The following is a 12,120-nucleotide window of genomic DNA, read 5'->3' as shown; positions in this document are numbered from 1 at the left end:
ATAACACTCACAACAAAGCCACGTGTCTTATTATGCTACCAAAAAAAACCATGTGTCTTATTATAAGTTCTTCATCAGTTTATTTGTTAATATGTTAAAACAACTTTATAAAATATAAAAAAAGCTTTTACATATTACCAATTTATTATATTAAAATAATTTTTGATAATTATTATTAAAGTATTTAAATAAAAATTAATTGTTAGTAAATTTTATTATTAACATCTATGATTATTTTTCATTTGTTTAAGAAATATAAAAAAAATTGTAAAAAAGAAAAAATTAAAAGAGAAATTATAGATTTTGTGCAATATCATATGTTTTCAAAATACAGGTTTCTCTTATATTATAAATATTAAAAGAGCTTTTTAAAAGGAAAATACTCAATATAAATTGGAATATATTGATATAATGAGATTAAATAAAAGTTAAAATTTTCCTAATATAATTAAGTTTACCTTTTAGTGAGATTTAAGCCTTTGCAAATTATTACTTTGATTTAATTTTAATTACTCTTTAATATTAAGATTTTGTATCAACTAATTATTATGACTTTATTAATTATATTTTCTAATAAATGAATGAATAATATAATATAAAATAAATAAATAAGTTTATAACTTAACAATATTTTAATAAATTAGAAAAAGTTGACGCATTTCTGCCCAGAAAACAAATTCAGTTTCTTCTAAAGTCCTTTTCTCATAAAACCCTAGCCGTCACTCTTCTTGGAGCGCCTCTACACTTCTCCTTTCATCATTCTGGTCGCATCCTACAAGGTCTCTACTTCATCTGATGTGCTTTATCACTACTCCATCTTCGATCTACCTTCACTCTTCGTCTCTCTTCAACAGTGATGAACAGGTCTTTAATCTCTTACTGTTATTCGATTTTGATTTACAGATTTGGGCTCGCAAAATCTAGTTTCTGCAATTCCTTAACATTATGCTCGAGATCTCTCAATCCCTAATTCTCATCTTTGACAATTTCCATATTTCTCATTCAAATCCCTAAATCTCCTATTTTATCAATTTCTATTTTTTTTTAAAATAATAACTTTGATTTGAGAATATTTTATTCTTCCTTAGGCTTATTTTTGTTGTAGTTTTGAAGTTGTCTATCGTGTCTTATGTTGAAAGGTATTTGATTTTGAATAAAATTGACCCTATGTTGAAAGGTCTGTTAGCTGCAGAGAAATTCTCTGATATAGTTTGTCAATAAAGGATTTTTAGAATTAAGGATTTTTAGAATTAAAAGATTTGGATCAAAGAGGGTTGGTATATATGATTTATAATTATTTTGTGTGTGTAGGTGTTTCACCTGAACTCAGGAGTTGTTGCAGCCTTCGCAAATCCTCTTTGATTTAAATTTACAGGGCAGACAGGAATACAACAAAAGCTTAGGCAGATTTTGCTAGAATTTGATGAATGTATTTATTGTTGTATATTTAGATTTAAATAGAGTTTAGCTATTTTTAGTGGAATTCTTTGATGTAAATAGAAAAATGAATCCTATTTTTATATTAATTTTTTTAATAAAATTTTTAATTTTCAATATTATTTGTAATATTAAAATATATATTGTCTAGAACAGGAAAAGCTTTTGTTAAAATTTAATGAATGAATGTATTTATTATTGTATATTTAGCTTTATTGTATTTTAATTATTGAAAATAGTAAAAATTAATTTTTTATTAATTTTAAATTATTATTTTTGATAAAATTTGTAATTTTCAATATTATTTTTAATATTGAATAGGCAACAGTTTTAAAAGTGTAACTTAATAAAATAGACTGCGCTTTTAAATATGTAGTTTATTCAAAACCGTTGTCTAAAATTAGTTTAAAAAGTGCAGCCTATTCACAAATTTTACGCGACGCTTTCTCGTTTTTGTGGGCAAAAGTGAAAAAACCGTAGTCTATAAGAAAAGGCAACGGCGGCATATTCCACGCCTGGATAACCGTAGTCTAAAGTAATAGGCTACGGTTTTTAAGCATTTGACTACGGTTTTCGGTCGTTGCCTAAGTGCATTTTTGTTGTAGTGTGTATAAGTATATTAGTAATTTTGGAGTCGAAAAATACTTAAATATTGTGTAATGTTGAGTGAGTACGAAGCAGATTGGGTAATATGTTTAGACGTTAGTATTTTATCGACGATATCAAAGAGAAGGAAGTTGTGAGAGTTGTAAAACTCAAAGTGAAATTATTAGACCATGACGTTGTTAATGAATTTGAGTGCAAATTCTTAAAGGACGCTATTATGTAGTTGTCACGGGTAAAAAAATAATCGCACCACGAAGGAACAAACAGAGTCGCCACCAAATTTTATTTGTTCCAATGGGAAAGGTAAAATATTGATAAAACCCTTGGGAAATGAAAACAATGAATAAGATGGTCTTTGCAACCAAATTTTGGGTTCAGGGGTCGGTTAAGCAAGGGGAAGGTATTAACACCCCTTACCTCCATCGTACTCGATGGGACCCATTAAGTTGTTTCGCAATTGAGAGTTAGCTTAAGTCTACGTTTATTTAATGAAGAGAAAGAACATATTTTTAGGTTTTTATTAGGGAGCTCACCAAGACATTGCGTCTTGTGCCTACGTATTCCCTCGTGCAATGGGAAAGTCAGAGCATTAATAGTTCGAGGCTACGAAATTATATTTTTTATTAGTGTTCTTGCCGAGACATTGCGTCTTGTGCCTACATATCTTCAATGGAAGAATCAAAGCGATTGTAGTTCGAACGAACTACAAGTTTGTTGATTGCTTTTAGGATGGATGTTTAGTGAACAGTTTGAGCATAGGTGTTCACCTAGCGCGTTATTTACCCAAGATATTCAAAAGGATGTGAGTCCAATTGTAACTTGTTATCCAAATTGATAAGAATGATTTTTACGGACTTTTAGTAAAGGTATGAGCATAGGTGTTTACCTAGCGCCTTCTTTACCCAAGATATTGAAAAGGTGTTCACCAATTGTCACTTGTTCTCCTTTTAATGAAAATGATATTTGCGGACTTTTAGTAAAGGTTTGAGCATATGTGTTCACCTAGCGCCTTCTTTACCCAAGGTATTCAAAAGGTGTTCACCAATTGTCACTTGTTGTCCTTTTAATGAAAATGATATTTGCGGACTTTAATAAAGGTTTGAGCATAGGTGTTCACCTAGCGCCTTCTTTACCCAAGGTATTCAAAAGGTGTTCACCAATTGTCACTTGTTTTCCTTTTAATGAAAATGATATTTGCGGACTTTTAGTAAAGGTTTGAGCATAGGTGTTCACTAGCGCCTTCTTTACCCAAGGTATTCAAAAGTGGTTCACCAATTGTCACTTGTTGTCCTTTTAATGAAAATGATATTTGCGGACCTTTAGTAAAGGTTTGAGCATAGGTGTTGACCTAGCGCCTTCTTTACCCAAGGTAATCAAAAGGTGTTCATCAATTGTCACTTGTTATCCTTGTTTAATTAAGGTATTTCAATTCAAAAGATCTAAGGTATTCAAGAGGTGTTCACCAATTGTTACTCAATCTTTCGATTTGATTAAGAAAGGTTTTAAGAAAGAAATTTTTATTATGCGTTTTAATCCAAAAGATCAAGGTATTCAAGAGGTGTTCACCAATTGTCATTCGATCCTTCGGTATGTTTAAGAAAAGAAGTTTTTGCGTTAACAACTTGACGTTGGATCAAGCGTTTTAGGGTTTTGATTTTATTGAAATGGGTCTAATCGCATTTGGGCGGAAAAGACAATTGTTGAAATGAGATTCGCACTTGGGCGAAATTTTCAATTGGGCAATGAAAAGACTTCGCGCTTGGGCGAAAAATGAAATAATGAGTTTGAATTATTTTGAAGTTTTTTTGAGAAGATTTTTGAAATGGACTCGACATTGGATCGAGTGTTTTATTAGATGAAAACCAAAAAAGTGCTTTAATCCAGAAGAATCGAGGTATTCATGAGGTGTTCACCAATTGTCACTTGATCTTTCGGGTTGATTTAAGAAAAAGATTTTTTGAAAAAAAAGAAACTCGACGTTGGATCGAGAAATCATTTAAAATGAAAATCTGATTAATTAACATAAAAGAAAAAGGGTATTAAAAAACATTTTGTTGAAAAAAAACTTGGGCTAGGGCAGAAAGCCCAATAGCTATTTTTAGAAGGCGTAGGGGGTGTGTATCCATAATAGAGGAGTTTGGCCCAAGTGAAAACCAAAGAGAAACCCATTTACAAAAAAAACATAACATTATTGAAACGATATGGGTCAAGTGTTTTGGTCGATTTGAAGATCCGATTTAACCCTTAATACCTATATTGAATTGAACACACGCTTCAGAAGTCACAATGGAACTTCAAATGGTGTTCCTTACCTGTTTCTTGTATCTCTCGCTCTCTCTGAATGCTACTTCTACGCCTCTCACCTCTCTCGATTCATCCACGGCTTTCAGAAGCAACAAGAACAACAAACAAAACCCGGTCCCCAACAATCCCTAAACCCCAGTTTTCATTACGATTCAAGCATTACAGTTTACATGGAGAAATTGAAAGCAACGCGGAATAACAAATAAATGGAAACTGCAATCCAGGTATACCTCTAAACTTTGATTTCTTCACTTCTCGTCACCGTTCTTCTTTTGTTCTTTGAATTTCTGAATTCGCATCCTTATGTCGCTGTTGTTCGTCGATTGAAAGTTTTGAGTGTGTGGATTTTGCTGCGGTTTTTGTGTATGAGCTGTAGGTTTGAGGTTATGGTGAGTTAGTGTTGTGGTTTACTGAGTGTATGTTATTGTCTACGGTGTTCTGTTATTATTGTGTGAAGGTGATGTGAGTTTTGTGAGTTATACAGTTGAGAGTTGAATCTAAGGTTGAGTGAAGGTAAGTGTATGAAAGGGTTGTGCATGGAGGTTTTGATGAAGGTTTTAGAGTTTGGTTGTTGAGAGGTTGCTGAGTTGAAGAACGGTTTGTGTTGCTGTGTTAATGAGTGTGAGAGTTCAGTGGTTGGTTGAGATCGTGGCGGATGAGTCGAGCTGCTAGGTTTGGTTTCTGATTCGGTTTGGGTAAGATTGAGGGAGTTGTGAGGGTGACTCGGTGATGGTTTGAGGTTGTAGGTGTTACGGTTGGAGATGAGCAGGGATTTAGGAGTGTGTTTGAGAATTTCTGCAGAGAGTGTTTTTGAGAGACTTTGCAGAATTTTTCGTAGAGTTTTTTTTCTTCTTCTTCCTCCCCCTTGTTGTTGCTTCTGTTCTTTTTTATAGAGGGATTGGAATGGTTTTAGGGGGAATTTTCGGTGAGGATTTTGAACATTTTTGATGAACTGTTTTCATTGCTTTTTGATGCAGGTTTTGTGAGGGCTATTTCAGTGCAAGGACAACAGAAGTTTTGTTATTTTGTGGACAACAAGGTCATATGTATGGTGTAGGATAGAGATGTATCACGATGATGGCTATAAGACTGGTGCCCATGAAGAAAACTGTCTTACGGTGGGAGAACTGACTTTTTAAAATGTTGCGGATAGCAAGAGTTGCCACCGACTTTTATTTTATCCAATTTAGAAAGGCTAAAAGAACAGAAAAAGAACTTTTAAAAAGAGATTGAGTTCGGGGGGTAAGTTATACAAAGGGAAGGTGTAAGCACCCTTTGTATCCATGGTTATCCATGGGCTCTTAATTGCTTAGCTCACTTGTTTGTTTTAAATTTTTGAAGTGTGAATAAGAAAAGATTTTCGAAGAAGAACTTTAGCTTGTAAATAAGCGTAGTCTTTTTGAATTTGATTTTGAAAAGGAGTGGGAAAAGATTTTTGATTTGAATTTGAAAAAGAGCAAGAAATTAAAAAAGCAATTACCTTTAAGTTTAGAAATTTTGTTCTTTTAGACTTTAATGGGAAAGGGCTATCCATACCATAAAGAAGGCAGGTAGCCCTTTCATTGGATTTAAAAAGGGTCATCGAAATTATCGTTCGCCATAAGACTATCCCTACCATAAAGAGGGCAGGTAGTCTTAGGGAAGGATATAATAGTCATTTTAGGTAACCAATGAGGATACCTCGGCAATCGAAAGGGACTATCATCATTATATCGTAGGCAACCTCGAGGGACAAGATCATATAGCCGAAGGCAACATCGAAGGGACTTATGATCTTTAATAATGATAATGAACTGAGGGCAACATTTGCTAAGGTATCCTCGTATCCGAGGGACTTGACTATTTGATCGTAGTTAAAATGCAACAGATAATAAGGCAGCAGGCAACAAGGCAACAAGAGAGGTTACCCCAAAGGCGTGTGTGTGGCACAATCACGTGGATAAGTTCAGATATTTTATGTTGTAATTAGTTATTCTAATTCAATTAACAGGCTTGCACTCCCTAGGATTACTAACCACGCAGTTATAAACAAATAATACAAAACCTAACTATTACAAGGCCTCGGGTGGGGGATTACATGGCCAAAACCCGTTGATGCAGAAAATAAAGGCAAAAGATAAGAGGAAAAATAATTAATTAAACATATTTAAATATCTCGAGTCTTCATCGATCCTTGATCAACCCTGAAAATTAAGAATGAAGAAGAAAAAGGTTAGTGCATTAAAGATCCATTGATTATTTACACAAGCCCTAATTTAAACCAAAACATGCAAAGTAATTGATTTAACATTTTAAATAACAGTTTAGAATTTAGGGAAATCGAATGTGTGATTAAATAGGATATTTACATGACTTTAAATGATTATTAAGTTTAATTAATCAATTTACAAAAAACATATGAAAAATAATATCCCTTTTTATTATTGTAAAAAAAAAGTATTTTTAATGTCATGAGAAAAATCGAGTTTTTGATTAAATAAAATCAAAAGTCATGAAAATATTATTTAATAAACAAAAATTTTAATGAAATAATTTTAAATGGAATAAATAAAAGAAAGTAAGGGAGAAAAGAAAAAATAAAAACAAATGTTTATATAACTAAAAATAAAAAATTTAGAAAATCTTAGCTCTGATCAGGTGTGATGCTTCCTTGAGAGACCATGGTGCGTCTGTGCCTCCTAGAGCGTTGGATCTAGTTGCTTGAGAATCTGATGGTTGATATTTGAAGGTCTATCGTATCCCAACGTGAATGGAATGCGCTGGATCTGAAGAGGAACGTGGGGCCCGTGTCACTTGGACAAACCAATCACGCTGAGAGAGAAGAGCAGGAACCATTGACTGGCCATTCATGGCCTCACACGTGTAGAGAGAGGGAAAAGAAACGTTGACCGACCAATTACAAGCAACGGCTGGGCCACGCACGCAGTCAACATACTATTCATCATCCTCTTCAACGTTTCCTGCGGATTTACTTGGGACTTTAGCTGCGGATTCTCCTGCGATTTGTTCCTTCGAATTTCTGCAAAATTTAAAACGTACAAAACACAAGCAAATCAAACATAATAAGAACCCAGATCTCTTAGTTAGATCAAGGCAAGTTCATTGGTGTCATTATTCGGTTATGGAGGAGCTTATATCGTGCAAACCGAATCACACAAGCTTCATGCCCTAGCCATGGTAGCTCGTGATTTAGCCTTCCAAACTCATGAGCACGGGTCCTGTTCTTCTCCTTTATCACCTTAAAAGTGGAATAGGATAGATTAGAACCTTTGAAACTCTTTGAAGGAGGCACACAAATTTTACACTATTCTTTGATATTTTGGATTTGGAACCCTAGCCTCTCTTTACCTTTCCTCGTCCCCTTATTGCTGAGTGAATGTAGATATATATAGGGTGAGAATTAAGGTACAACTTTGGTCTTGAATCTTCTTGAATCCATAGTTGCAAATCTTGGAAAATATGATTGATAAAAGCTTCTAATTTTGGCCAATCTCAATCCAATCTTACCAATGTGATTGTGCACGAAATTAGATGGAAAATATGACACTTATTTCATTGGATCTTATTGGAAGTTAAGGCAAAATCAAATCCTTTCCACAATTCCTTGATTATTTAATTTAAATCATTCTTTAAATGAATAAAAATTAATATAAAATCAAATAAAATTCATAAATTCGTGGCATTTGGATTGGATGTCTTTGATGACTTGAGAAACAAGATTGGATCATGAAAAGTTGGGCTTCTTTACAAAAAATTCCATTTTGACCCTTATTTTCTTCATGCACCTCACTCAAAAATGACCAACTTGGACAAGGCATATTTCCCTCAAGTTTTATCATATGGAGATGATCTAGGACTTTTTGGAAAGCCCAAGATGTCCTCTATAAGCCACTATGGAACATATTTTGCATTTGGAGATTTTATCTTGATGATATGGCTGCTGACAAAAAATAGCTTTTTGCGAGCTTTTAGAAGGACCTGTAATGTTTTGATACATATCTCTCAAATAAAGCTTTTTTAGCCTTGGCATGTGAGAGACAATTGTAGAGAATTCAATTTCCTTCAAAATGAGCTTTGGATGGAAGATTTCTGATGTTCCATGTGAAAGTTATGGCTTGTCCACGTTCAGTTGACATTTAGGTCAAAAACCCTAATTTAGAGACTTGGAATTTTGTTGATTTCTGATCTTTCCTTGATGAATCATGATCAAATCTTGATCAAATGATGAATCTAACATTAAAATGTTGATGTTGACCAAAAATCAGGAGTTTTGACTGTATTTTGACCACAGTTGACTTTTTCATGTCAAACTAGTCGACTGTTGACTATTTGAGCAGTTGATTGACCAATCTTGTGAATCAGAGATTGAAACTTGAGGTGAGGATCCTTTGAACCATATGAGAGGCCATGGAGTTTATTTGAGGCATTAGAAGTTGATTTCTCCTTGAGAAAAACAAAACCCTAGTTGGAGGGTTGTTGTTTAGGAGAATGTGCAGTCAGTCAAGTCTTGAGCTTTTGACATCTTGAATAAAAATATGGTGGGCAAATTTTGGGGTATGACAAAAACATATTTCCCTTTTTCTATTTTTTTAATCGATACAGTAACTGTACCATGTGCTCTATTTTTTTGTTTTTTAGTATTATGAAAAAAGAATAAATAGATAAACAAAGACAAACCTATTTTTTTTTTAAGAAAAAGGACTGTTTTTTTTATTATAATAATAACAATACTTAAAAAAAATTTAATTATTAATTAAATACTAATCCTAATTAATAATCAAACTTTAACATTCAATTATTAATAAAAGATTATATTTAATTAACAATTAACTAGCGATAAAAATAAAAAATAAAAAAGAAAAGTGAACTTAAAAGGTGAAAAAAGATGCAAATATGATTAAGATGACTTTAATGTAAAAACCTATTCATTTACTAATGTGAAATGTGATATGCTAACGAGTGAAATAATTATTAGTGAGGTCAATGCAGATGATTTACAAATGTAGATGAATTGATGAAATGAAATATTTAGGGGCAAATTTTGGGGTGTGACAGCTGCCCCTATTTAATTATCTTTAGTCAGATAACTTGAACAACTTTAGTTTTCAAGATATCAGTGGCAGAAGGGAATTAAATACCAAAAGACCTCAGTTTTGCCCCGTTGCCCTGTTGTGCAATGATATGCAAAGCTTATGAATGCGTGAATTCTAATTCTGGAGATATGAAGACGAAAGGAACAACTTTACTAAAAGTACATAAAAATCATTCTTATCAATTTGAATAACAAGTGACAATTGGACTCGCATCCTTTTGAATATCTTGGGTGAATAACGCGCTAGGTGAACACCTATGCTCAAACTATTCACTAAACATCCATCCTAAAATCAATCAAAAAACTCGTAGTTCGTTCAAACTACAATCGCTCTAATTCTTCCATTGAAAATATGTAGGCACAAGACGCAATGTCTCGGCGATCACACTAATAAAAAACATAATTTCGTAGCCTCGAACTACAAATGCTCTGACTTTCCCATTGAACGAGGGAATACGTAGGCACAAGACGCAATGTCTTGGCGAGCTCCCTAATAAAAACCTAAAAATATGTTCTTTTTCTTCATTAAATAAACGTAGACTTAAGCTAACTCTCATTTGTGAAACAACTAAATGGGTCCCATCGAGTACGATGGAGGTAAGGGGTGCTAATACCTTCCCCTTGCTTAACCGACTCCCGAACCCAAAATTTGGTTGCGAATACCATGTTATTCATTGGTTTCATGTCCCAAGGGTTTTATCAATATTTTACCTTTCCCATTGGAACAAATAAAATTTGGCGGCGACTCTGTTTGTTCCTTCATGGTGCGATTATTTTTTGACCCGCAACAGCTGGCGACTCTGTTGGCGATAAGGTATGTCCACCCTAATTTAGTTGTTGTTTATTTCATTTGTTAGCTTTGTCTAATTTTCTTATTTCATGTATATATTTCCTTTATCTTGCTTATTCACTTGGGGGATTTGGGAGTATTACTTTTTGAGTGAAGCTCTCAACCCGAGCTTGGAAAAACAAGAGAGAAACATAAGTTAGGAGGTGGTTGTGTAGTGTTAGTCCCCAAGGTGAACACCTTGAATGGATAATATGAAAACCCCACTTGGAGGAGACTTATTCATGAAATTTGTCATAAGATGGTTAGCCCATCGCATGACGAAAATCTGATTTCGTCGTTAACTCCTAGGACTTTTAGAACACGTTCTATCTAAAGAAGTTATGTATTGATCCGCAAGGTGCACACTTTGTACAATTGGTACGATAACCTCACCTAGAGGTTGTGTTTTCATGAAAGTTTTCATAAGATGGTTCACCCGTCGCATGATGAAATTCAGATCATGCTCGGATGCCTCTAGAAACCATTATATCAAAAAACCTTAGAGCCATCATGTGAGGGGATCTTTGGGTAAAAGAACTTTGAACTATCTCATCATAAGGAACCTTCATCATTAGGTTGTGTTTTGCCAAATTACATCCATCTATTTTATAGCATCGTGTTGCATTCCATAATGTATGTATGCCATTGCGTCTCATAAGAATCACTCTTGCATAAACAATCATCATGCATTCACATTCATTAAACATGCATCCAATATTCATACCTTTCTTCCTCCAACACAATTTACAGGGAAAGTTTGATTACCCGACACTGTATTGAACTTTAAGCATGTCTCAGAGGACGTTGAGTGAACTCCAAAAGATAAGAAATGAATTCAGAAGATCCATGGTCAATATCATGGAAATACTTCAAAGCATTAAACACCAAGAAGGGTCAACCTCGACACACTACGCGGTTAACAACCCCTTCCCCTAAAGGGTGCCAAGACACCGAGGACATGCCTAAAGCCAGTTATCAGACGAGAAAGTTCATCCTTGTTTGTATTGTGTTGTGTTGCATTTGAACTTTGTTATTCTTAGTCGTAATCTTAATGAAATGAGCATTGCATTTGTTTTGAATCAATCATAACATGTTCTCTTACTTTATTTTCTTGCCACTTGCACAAAATCAAAATACAAAAATAATTGTGATTTTCCACTTCACTTTCTTTATCAGCTTTCTGTCTAAGCAAGTATTAGAGGGAGGATGATGATAAAAGAAATACCCAATTTGCATCAGTGTGCTTTCAAATGAAACTTTGTTGGTGATGTACATGCATTCTTTAAAATCCCCAAACACTTTAGATATAAGGAAGATAATCCCTCGTTAACCCCTTTAAGCCTTAGAAGTTGGTGTTTTTCTTTCTACATGAGAATTGAAACCCTTAATCGAAACCTGGGGCAGGGTAGTTGTTCAGTTAAAATGACTAATGCATCTGATTTCCTAGAGAATCATTATATGGGAACCATTCCCGACTCAAAGTTCAACTGTATCCTCTCTTCGTACACAATGTCGAAGAAATAATGAATGTTCAAAACTCACAACGGTTGTCTCTCTTGAACCATCAGTGGGGCAGTCATACTCCTCTCTAATCATTGAACAATTGTCACACAAGTTGTTAAAAAAAACAATAGAAAAGCCCTCTAAGTCAAAACCTAAAAAGGTGACTTAGGCAAAAGTTGGGGATACAAAAAAAATCATCATAAAAAATCATCATAAAAAAAATCATCATCAAAATATCATTATCAAAAGAAAAGCAAGAACAAACTTGTGTGACTTCCAAAGAAGAATAGGTGACTGCCACCTTAGAATCCATTGGTTCTCAAGCATCATTTGTAATCCCTCTTAGAAG

The 12,120-nt window shown here is 33.9% G+C and overlaps 1 long non-coding RNA gene across 1 annotated transcript; it reads left to right on the top strand.

Moving 5' to 3' along the window:
- The first annotated feature begins 687 nt into the window (after positions 1 to 687).
- LOC131636794 (uncharacterized) lies at positions 688 to 1,527 on the top strand. The gene is made up of 2 exons (XR_009294181.1): positions 688 to 864; positions 1,312 to 1,527. It is a non-coding gene; the product is annotated as an uncharacterized LOC131636794 (long non-coding RNA).
- Positions 1,528 to 12,120: the final 10,593 nt, after the last annotated feature.

This window comes from Vicia villosa, unplaced genomic scaffold (genome assembly GCF_029867415.1).
Source record: "Vicia villosa cultivar HV-30 ecotype Madison, WI unplaced genomic scaffold, Vvil1.0 ctg.001831F_1_1, whole genome shotgun sequence".
Lineage (NCBI taxonomy): Eukaryota > Viridiplantae > Streptophyta > Magnoliopsida > Fabales > Fabaceae > Vicia > Vicia villosa.
Note: the sequence above shows the minus strand (reverse complement) of the source record. Positions and strands in the feature narration are given on the sequence as shown.